A 10,975-nucleotide genomic window follows, 5' to 3' on the forward strand; every position below is an offset into this window, starting at 1 on the left:
GTGCTACCTAGGTGCCACGCTGAGGGACCGAGTGCGGGACGCCCTTCATACCGGGGTGAAGCGGGCAATGGCGGTTGTCTGCTCAGGCTTTTCCTACGGTATGGAGGTGGTGTCCCACGGCTTCGTCCCTGACATTTCTAAGACCGACACAGAGAACGAGGAGAGGCTCCATGCCTTGATTGATGACGCAGAGATCCCTGGAGAAAGGTTGGCGAGGCTGTTCGAGCTAGAAGTACTTCCTCCCGAGACTAGCCCGGGTGCGGATGGTGGTGGTGATGGCGGAGATGCGCACTAAGGCCTGCGAGCCTATGCTGGGTGTCTAGACCTGTTGTAAAGTACCTGTCTTAAGTAAACACCGTGTCTTTAAGTGGTTTGTAAGATTTGTGAATATTTGCTTATTTTTATGCTCGAGATTTCTTTGTTTCCTTTTCTACCTACGTTTGTATTTCTCGTTCGGTCTTTTGTTAAGGCGACCTTGATTGCCTCGAGGGTGAGGGAGTGAGTAGAGTGACCATAGCCCGAGGGCGTAGGGGTTCTCATGCTCGTCGTCTCTCGGCCCTTAAGGGGCTCGAGGTGCCTCTACTACTCGATCATGCGCGGTTTACTTATAGCAAAGAAAAAACCGTTCGGTTTTTAGGAACTTGGGGGGGGGGAGTCCCCCCTGCTAGCCCCCGAGGGAGTATCGACTATGATGGGTCATGGTTGGTACTCCCTTCTAACGTCGAGACCTTGACCGGTGAAAACGTAAATTACTCAAAGAAAAGATCTCATTTATTCATGCGTTGATTCATAGGATCTTGGTACAGAATGTACATGAGAACATAAAACTTCGAAGCTCTAGGGGTAGAATCGATGTAGCAGTTCGATGTTCCATGCGTTGGTGAAGACCGCCCCTTTTTCATCTATGAGCTTGTACGTTACTGGCTTTAGGACCTCAGCCACCACGTATGGGCCTTCCCAGGGTGGGGTCAGCTTGTGGCGTCCTTGGTTGCTTTGCCGTCGCCGTAGGACAAGATCGCTTACGTTCAGATCCCTTTTGCGCACGTGCTTGTCATGATAGCGTCGAAGCTTCTGCTGGTATCTTGCGGAGTTGAGGAGGGCCATGTCTCGAGCTTCTTCGAGCTGGTCGACCGTGTTCTCTCGAGTCTCCTTGTTCGTCTGCTCGTTGTAGGCCTTGAGTCGAGGTTACCCATACTCAAGGTCTGTTGGAAGCACAGCCTCGGAGCCATAGACCATGAAGAATGGGGTATATTTTGTGGCCCTGCTAGGCGTCATCCTTAAGCTCCACAGGACCGAAGAGAGCTCTTTGACCCATTTCTTGCCAAATTTCTTCAACCGGTTGAAGATTCTTGGTTTGAGCCCCTGCAAAATCATGTCGTTGGCACGCTCGACTTGGCCGTTAGTTCGAGGGTGTGCTACTGTAGACCAGTTCACACGGATGTGGTGCCGGTAACAGAAGTCCAAGAACTTTTTGCCGGTGAACTGGGTGCCGTTGTCGGTAATGATGACGTTGGGTATCCCAAACCGGTGGATGATGTCGGTGAAGAAAATGACTGCTTGCTCGGAGCGGATGTTCGTGATGGGTCGAGCCTCGATCCATTTGGAAAATTTGTCGATGGCCACCAGCAAATGGGTGTATCCTCCTGCTGCTTTCTGCAAAGGGCCTACGAGGTCGAGACCCCACACCGCAAATGGCCACGTGATGGGGATCATCTGGAGAGCATGAGCAGGAAGATGGGTTTGCTTGGCATAAAATTGGCACCCGTGGCATGAACGTACGAGCTCTATGGCGTCAGCTATGGCCGTTGGCCAGTAGAAGCCTTGTCGGAAGGCGTTCCCGACGAGGGTCCTTGGAGCAGCATGGTGGCCGCAAGCTCCCGAGTGTAGATCCTCGAGGAGCTTTCGACCTTCTTCTATGGTGATACAGCGCTTCAAGATCCCGGTCGGACTCCGTCGGTATAGCTCTTTGCTTTCGCCATAGATCACGTACGATTTGGCCCGTCGAGCGATATGGCAGGCCTCAGATCGATCCTCCGGTAGCTCACACCAGATCAGGCAATCAAGGAACGGTGTGCGCCAGTCGAACGGTCGACCGGGACGCTGTTCCACCTCCATTACTTCTGCTGCCGCTAGCAGGGCTTCGATAGCGTCGGTTGGATGGAGGGCGGCGGTTTCGACGTTAGCCCCTGAGCCCAAGTCAACGGATGGCTCGTGCAGATCTCTTGAGAACGCGTCGGGCGGGACCGTGCCTCGAGTCGACGCGATCTTAGCGAGCTCGTCGGCTGCCTCGTTGTAGCGTCGGGCGATGTGGATGAGCTCGAGGCCGTGGAATTTGTCCTCGAGCCGACGCACTTCCTTGCAGTATGCCTCCATTTTTGGGTCGTGGCAGCTAGAGGCCTTCATCACTTGGTCGATGACAAGCTAAGAGTCGCCTCGAACGTTGAGGCACCGAACTCCTAGCTCGATGGCGATTTTTAGCCCGTTGACGAGGGCCTCGTATTCTACAATATTGTTGGATGCGGCGAAATGTATTCTAAAGACATACCTTATATGGACGCCGAGGGGTGAGGCGAACAACAGACCTGCCCCAGCTCCTGTCTTCATGAGAGATCCGTCGAAGTACATCGTCCACAGTTCCGCTTGAACTTGAGCCGGGGGGAGCTGGGAGTCCGTCCATTCCACGACAAAATCCGCCAGAGCTTGAGACTTGATGGCTTTGCGGGGCGCATAAGTGAGGGTCTCACTCATGAGCTCGACCGACCATTTGGCGATTCTTCCTGTGGCCTCCCGACTTTGGATGATCTCTCCCAAGGGGAAGGACGAGACCACCGTGATAGGGTGACCAAGGAAGTAGTGTTGCAGCTTGCGTCGGGCGAGGATCACTACGTAGATTAGTTTCTGGATCTATGGGTACCATCCCTTGGTTTCTGAGAGTACCTCGCCGATTAAGTAGACCGGCCTCCGGACTGGCAGCGCATGTCCTTCTTCCTGCCTTTCGACCACCACTGCCACACCGACCACCTGGGTCGTTGCAGCGACGTATAGAAGCAGAGGCTCTGCGAGCTGAGGTGGAACTAGAACTGGAGCGGAGGTCAATGTTTTCTTCAGGCTGTCGAGGGCCTCCTTGGCCTCAGGGGTCCACGAGAAACGTTCAGCTTTTTTCAAGAGCCGATACAGCGGCAACGCCTTTTCCCCTAACCTCGAGATAAAACGGCTTAGCGCCGCCAAACACCCCGTGACCTTTTGCACTCCCTTGACGTCTCGAATCGGCCCCATTCTCGCAATGACCGAGACTTTCTCGGGGTTGGCCTTGATGCCGCGTTGGGAGACTATGTAACCCAAGAGCATACCTCGAGGTACGCCAAAGACACACTTCTCGGGGTTAAGCTTGATTTTGTTGGCGCGTAGACAACCAAAAGCGATTTCGAGGTCCTGAATCAGGTCACCTCGTTTCTTCGATTTGACGACGATGTCGTCGACGTATGCCTCGACCGTCGACCCTATGTGTTTGCCAAACATGTGGAGCATGCATCGCTGGTATGTCGCCCCAGCGTTTCGAAGCTCGAACGGCATGGTCACATAACAGTACATCCCAAAACGCGTAATGAAAGATGTCGCGAGCTGGTCGGATTCCTTCATTCTTATTTGATGGTAACCAGAATATGCATCAAGGAACGAAAGGGTTTCACATCCCGCGGTGGAATCAACAATTTGATCGATACGTGGTAAGGGATAAGGAACTTTTGGACATGCTTTATTTAAACTCGTGTAATCGACACACATCCTCATTTTCCCATTCTTTTTCTTAACTAGTACAGGGTTTGCTAACCAGTCGGGATGGTGAACCTCCTTGATGAATCCGGACGTCAAAAGCTTGTGGATCTCCTCGCCAATGATGTTGCATTTCTCCTCGTCGAAGCGACGCAGCCGCTGTTTCACTAGCTTGGAACCGGCTCGAATTTCCAAGGAGTGCTCGGCGACTTCCCTCGGTATGCCTAGCATGTCCGAGGGACTCCATGCAAATATGTCGGCGTTTGCACGGAGAAAGTCGACGAGCACGGCTTCCTATTTGGGATCGAGGTCGGCGCTGATCGTCAGCGCCTTGCTGTCGGAGCTGTTGGGGTCGAGCGGGATCTTCTTCGTGCCTTCCGCCGGTTCGAAGCTGCCCGCGTGATGCTTGGGCTCCGGAGCTTCTGCAGCAAGGGCCTCGAGCTTCGAGGCGAGCTCGGCGGAGTTCTCGACAGCTTCTCCATACTCGACGCATTCGACGTCGCACTCGTACGTGTGCTCGTATAAGGAGGTGACGGTGATGACCCCCTTGGGCCCAGGCATCTTTAGCTTCAGGTAGGTGTAGTTGGGGATAGCCATGAACTTGGCGTAGCCCGGCGCCCGATGATGGCGTGGTACGTGCCTCGAAATCCCACCACCTCCAAGGTGAGAACCTCCTTTCTGAAGTTGGCCGCCATGCCAAAACAGATCGGCAGGTCGATTCGACCTACCGACAACGCCTTCTTTCCTGGTACGACACCATGGAAGCCACCCGCGCTTGGCTGGAGCTATGTCCTTTCAATGCCGAGGAGATTGAGGGTCTCGAGGTAGATGCTTCAGGCTGCTGCCGCCATCCATCAGCACCTTCGAGAGTGTGGTGTTGACGATGATTGGGTCGACGACGAGTGGGTAGACGCTACGGGTGACCACTTTGTTGGGATGGTCGTCATGATTGAAGGTGATGGGGGTGCTTGACCAGCTGAGGTATTGGGGCACCGCCATTCTCGCTGCAAAGACCTCGTGGCGTTCCCTCTTGCACTGCCTTGCCGTTAGCTGCGTCGAGGGTCCACCATAGATCATGTAGCAGTCGTGGACGGCCGGGAAGCCCTCGTCTTCTTTGTCGTCCCCCTTATCGCCGTTCTTTTCTTTCTTCTGGTCATCCTTCTTAAGCCCCAGGCCATCGAAGTGCGTTTTGAGCATGCGGCAGTCTTCAAGCTTGTGATTTGCCCCTCCATTATGATAAGGGCATGGCTCCTTTAGCATCTTGTTGAAGATAGCTCCCTCAGGGGGTCCTCGAGGCTTTTTATGCTCCATGGCGGTGACGAGATCGTCATCGAGGACCTCCCGTTTGAACAGTCGTGCTTTCTTCTTCTTGCTCTTCTTGGGCCCTCGATTGGGAACCTCATCGTCGTCGGCTGACGCCTTGCCTTTACCTCCTTCGTAGCTGAAGAAGGCGCTGACCGCTTCCTCCCCTGCAGCGTAGTTTGCCACCATGTCCATTAGCTCGTCGACGGTCTGAGGGCGATTCCGACCAAACTCTCGCACCAGGTCTCGGCAGGTGGTGCCTGAGACAAAGGCTAGGATGACGTCGTGGTCGGGGATGTGCGGTAGCTCGGTGCGCTGCTTCGAGAAGCATCGAGCATATTCTCAGAGAGTTTCTCTTGATTTCTGCTTGCACTTGTTGAGGTCCCATGAATTGCCAGGTCGTATGTAGGTACCTTTGAAGTTTCCCTCGTACACCCTAACCAAATCTGTCCATTCGTGGATCTGGTTGGCAGGGAGTTCCTCGAGCCATCTGCGGGCGGTGTCGGAGAGGAAAAGCGGCAGCTGCCGGATGATGGCTCGATCGTCCCCTCGCGCACCCCCCAACTGACAGGCTAGCCGGAAGTCTGCCAGCCACAGCTCTGGCTTGGTTTCGCCGTTGTATTTAGCAATGCTGTTCGGGGGTCGAAACGGGCTGGGCAGCGGCGTGCTACGGATCGCTCTGCTGAACACGCGGGGTCCCGGTGGTTCTGGGGCCATCCGGTCCTGTTGCTGTCGTAACGTCCGCCGCGGTGGGCGCTGTAACCGCGCTCCTCTGCATCCCCATGTCGACGGCGACGATACTCGTTGATGTCGTGACGTACATCGTGTCCCCGCTGATTATCGACAGGGTGGTTTTGGACACGCTCTGTCTTCTTTCCTCGAGGGAATGGTTGCTGATGGACCGACACCACCCTTTCATTTCGGACCGGCTCGTCACGCCTCTCCATGGCTGCTCCTCGACGTCGAGAGGCTGAGCTCTCAGCTTGCTTAACTGCCGCCACTTGAAGCAGAGTTTGCACCTCGTCTCGAATTCGCCGCGCTTGGGAGTTCGAGGGTTAGGGCATGTTACGTAGCAACATCGTCGCCGCCACAACGTTTTGGCCCGCTCGGGGGAAGCGAGTGTCTGGTTGTTCTAGTTCCCCGTCCCCGACAATCTGTCGATGTACTTCTCGAGCCCATCTGCGGGCACCTCCACCTTGCGGATATGGTTGGTCCTACTCGAGGACCCGCTCGAGCTAGGCAAGGCGCTCACGATCTTCATCGAGCTTCGCTTTGAGCTCCCGTAACTGCGCAAGTTGCGCGGCTTTGTCTTCCTGCGGCGGGGGGTCGACCTGACCATCGTTCCCAGGCGTCCTGGGGTCCTCCCTTGCTACAGTCTTGTGTTTCGTCGATGGTTTCTACCTCCCCGTTGATGTTGAAGCATTCCCTAGTAGGGTCGTAGCTGTCGGATTCAGAGTCAGGATCCGCTCTGCGGCATAGAAACATCTGCGTCCTTCTTCTACCAGCCGTTGCCCGAGTGAGGTGATCGTGTATCGCCCAGGTCCTCGGCGTCGGAGGCCTCGTACCTGGGAGAAATCTGGCAGCTCGGCTGCTCGCTGCTGTGCTCCAGCGTCGCGCGGGAGGACCATTGGTCGCTCCACGTACGTCTGGGCGTTTGGACATATCGTCCTGGCGAGCGACACCGTGGCGTTGTCCAGACCAAACGGTAGTGCTCTTCTTGGGGCGAACAACCCGTGCGGAAGTAGCGTTGTGGGGGACAAGAGCGCACGAGGCGCGTCGTCACCCAACGTCGTCGCGTGGTCCTCGTGACGTCGGGCCGTCGTACCTATGGCTCCGGCGCGCGGGGTTGTCGACTCCTGCGTCACCGCCCGCCTGGCACGAGCCGGTGACTGTGAGGAGGCAGAGGAGTGGTGGCGGTGCTGTCCGTGCCTCTTCTTGGGCGGGGAGGCATGGTGGCGAGGCCGTCTTGGAGCCCTTAATCGTGCGGGCGCAATGCGAGCTCCTCCTGGTCCTTTGACTGAGAGCAGGATCATGTTGTAGCCAAAACCGGTGGACATGAACTCGAGGCTCCCGAACCAAATCACTGTGGAGCACGGAATCGGTGAAACGAGAGTGGCCATCTGTAAAGAGATGGGAAGTCAGTGAGAAAAAAACACGCAAGACCCCTACCTGGCGCGCCAACTGTCGGTGTTTTACCCACGGGGGGTCACACGAACGAGTGAAACTTGTGTGCGTGTTCCCCTTCCCAGATGGTGATGCAAGAAAGACACAAAGATTTATCCAGGTTTGGGCAAGAGAAGGCCCTACGTCCAGTGGGGGGATGTTTCTATTAAATTGCACCTAAGTTCTTGTACAGGGGTGAAAACAAGTCAGTATTGTGGATGGATGGAGATGAAGTATGGATTCTAAGTGCTAGACTAAGGTGGTCTGTTGATTCGTACGAGCCGATTTCCGTATTCGATGGTCGTTGTTCGGTCGACCCTTGGTCGATTCGCATGACGCTCTTTCCGTGTTCGAGGCTATGGTCATCGTCTCGTCTTGGCAATCGCACGTACAATCAGGGGGCGTCGAGTGAGGGGTCTCGATTTACGTACGGGTCCTCTCGTTATATGCGTCGGTTAGGGTACCCCTTACTGATACCCTCGACAACTTTGCATCGATGGCAAATAATTTTAGCACTGGGCGAGGAGGAACTAGTGGAAGCACCCGGAGTGGCACCTTTCTTCAGCTGTGAGAGCTGCACGTTAGACAATTTACTTACCCTAGTAGACAATTTACTTCCTAGATGGTTGTTGTGCAACAAAAATCTTGAGCATATCTGGCTCGGAACGCTGCTGAAAATTCCTCCTATTATTAGACCTGAAAGAATGGTGTTGCTTGCGTCCCTGTACTTCACGTTCTGCCTTTATAGCAAGATGATACAATTGGGAAAATTTACGCCATTCTTTGTAATCAAGAATGTTCTGGATATCAAGATTTAAAGCAACAAAGAATCTAGCACTAGTGTTGATATTTGGTAACACAATCAAGAATTAATCCGCAAGTGCACGGATATCGGTGAGCACTTCACCCGGGATGTTATCCAGAGTATCATATTTATATTTTTACCATTAGGAGAAAGCGTGCATCTGACTAACTAACCAGATCTATTACTACTAACCTTTAGGCTACAACCACTATGATTCGATGTGAGTGATGTATAGAGAAGACTTCAACTGCACCCTCTGTTGACACCATTTTTGGGCACGTGTCTAGGATGGCAGGATAGGGTGGCAGTACGATGCGGGTTGCTGATGAGGATGGTTGCCGATGAGGGAGAGGTTGAATGTGACTAAGTCCACAGGCGGTAATATGGTGCCGATGGCTGGATAAAAAGGTCTGCCGATGACTATGGCAAGGGGATTGCTGATGATGCGAAGGAGGAGTCCGGAAGCTGCCAGTTGTCATGTGGAGGAGTTTCGGTTTGTCACGAAGGATAGTTTTATTATTTCCTTAGTTATTTGCATCGTTTTGTATACGGATTCCGTGTAATTTGGAATTCAAATTCTAATCGTGTCTGGTTGTAGCTCTTTGAGCAGGGTATAAATATAAACCCTAGGACCTTGTAATAATCAATCAAGAAATCAATCAAACACACATTTTTACTCATATTCCAGCATCTACTTTTTGACGACTTCGTCATACTTTTTCCCTTTTATTACGAGTTCTTAGGAATTCGTCGACTTAAGCTCGGCGTGTTCTCAAGTTCCGCATGAGTACCTCTTAGCCGTGACATCCGGGCGCATCGCTGTTGTCAGGACTAAAGTATTCGAGTTATCACCTTTGCCGATAGTAAGGTCAAATCGGCTGGCACGCCTTAACGTTTGAATTGGGTATTAGCCCTTCGTGTTTGCAGATCAGTTTTGCATCAACACATCTTTTGGCACGCCCGGTGGGACCGATTCAAGATCAAGATCAACATGTCGATCTCTGACCTCGATCAAGAGAACGTCATCCCCGTGACGGAGGCCAACCTCAAGGATGAGCAAAAGCAAGCTATTGCCCAAGCCATGGAAGAGTTCAAGCAGCAATGCCTGAGGTCTTTCAGCATAAACAGGAGCGGCGAAGTGGTCCAGAAAGATGCACTGCCGGCACCACGGCAGGTCACCTTTGACGCCAATCCTGGCAAGCTTCAAGATATGGTTGACAATGCCATCAATCGAGCGTTGATCAACCAAGCTGGTGTACTGTCTAATACGGTTTTCAACGCCGTGGCAAGAACTTTCAAGGAAGGACAAATCCCGCCAGATTATGTGGGGCCCTCCCATCATCAGCCAACGGCACCAGAGGTCACGGCTCCATCGGCTGCCTTGACGAATGCAAGTGCACAGTCTGCCGTCCCTCCAAGTACATTGGGGACTACTGGTGCACTATCTATGCCGATGGCAACCAACCCACAAATTTCAGTTGGGCAGCATAAACTGACAACAGATATGTTGGCATCGGCAATGTCAGGGTTAACTCTTCCTCCCAACTGGTGGGGTTATGGTATGCCTCTAGAGTTGACGCCGGGAACATCACAGATAACTGACATGAGGGGCAAAACTCCTATGACATCGGCACCTCCCAATGCGCCGGTGAACCAGAGTCCTCGGTATACCACAACTACTACTGCAAGGCCTCACACTGGGAATCCTCAAGATTCAATGTTTCAGATGCCCAACGCATCGGCAGAGTCAATGCTGATGCAACAGAGGCCTATGGCCCAGTCGGGGTATGTCAATTCAACGACGGTACCCAATTACCAATCATCGGCAGCACCTATGCCGATGAACGCTAATAATGGATGGCTTGGACAGCAAGCCTTTCCACAATCGCCCCAGCAGGGTTATCAGACTACAGGGTTCCAGCAAGGGCAGGTCTATCCCGGGTTCCAAGGTCAGGGGATTCCCAACCAGCCAATAAATTTTGGACAGCAACTCGGAGGACAGCCAATCGGTGGACAGCAGTTTGGTAGTCCGCAGATTGGAGGACAGGTGACCAATACAATGTTCCATGCAGGTCACGTCCCGAACAGACACGTGGAGGTTTGCCACCAAGTGCCAGATCCACAGCCGCCTCATCGGCAAGATGCCGATGCGTATTGGGCCGATAAGATTGCTGAAGTAATGAGGGAACAATTTGGGATAAAACCCAAAGTCAACACTTATTCTTATCGGACACCGTATCCTCCAGCGTATGATTTGATCCCGCTTCCACATCGGTACAAGGTACCGGATTTTACAAAGTTTTCCGGACAGGACGACACGTCAACCATGGAGCATGTCAACAGGTTCATTATTCAATGTGGAGAGGCTGGTAACAGGGACGAATTGAGGGTTCGTCTATTTTCATCATCATTGTCTGGATCGGCCTTTACTTGGTTCATATCATTACCTCCCAACTCGGTAATTACTTGGGCCGATCTAGAGAAGCAATTCCACAAATACTTCTTCTCGGGGGTTCATGAGAAGAAGATCACCGACTTGGTCAAGTTGAGGCAACGTAATGATGAGTCGGTTGAGGGATTTGTGCAGAGGATACGAGAGGTCAAGAATAAATGCTATAGCCTGGTTCTGGATGATCGGCAGCTAGCCGATTTGGCGTTCCAGGGTTTGTTGCCACATATCAGGCATAAGTATGCCTCTCAGGAGTTCGAAAGTTTAAGTCATTTGGTGCAGAGGATATCTGATCAAGACATCAAGCCTTTCGAGCCTAAGAGGGCATGGAATAAGAAAGTGTCATTTGTTGATGAAGCAACAAGCTCAGATTCCGATGAGGAACCAGTAATCGGTTTGGCAGAGTGGGTAAAAAACAAGAAGCCGATGTCTTGTCCTTTTGGGCAGAAGGAACCAGAGAAGTTTGCCTTTGACACCGCCAAGGC

Source organism: Sorghum bicolor, chromosome 6 (genome assembly GCF_000003195.3).
Source record: "Sorghum bicolor cultivar BTx623 chromosome 6, Sorghum_bicolor_NCBIv3, whole genome shotgun sequence".
Classification (NCBI taxonomy): Eukaryota; Viridiplantae; Streptophyta; class Magnoliopsida; order Poales; family Poaceae; genus Sorghum; species Sorghum bicolor.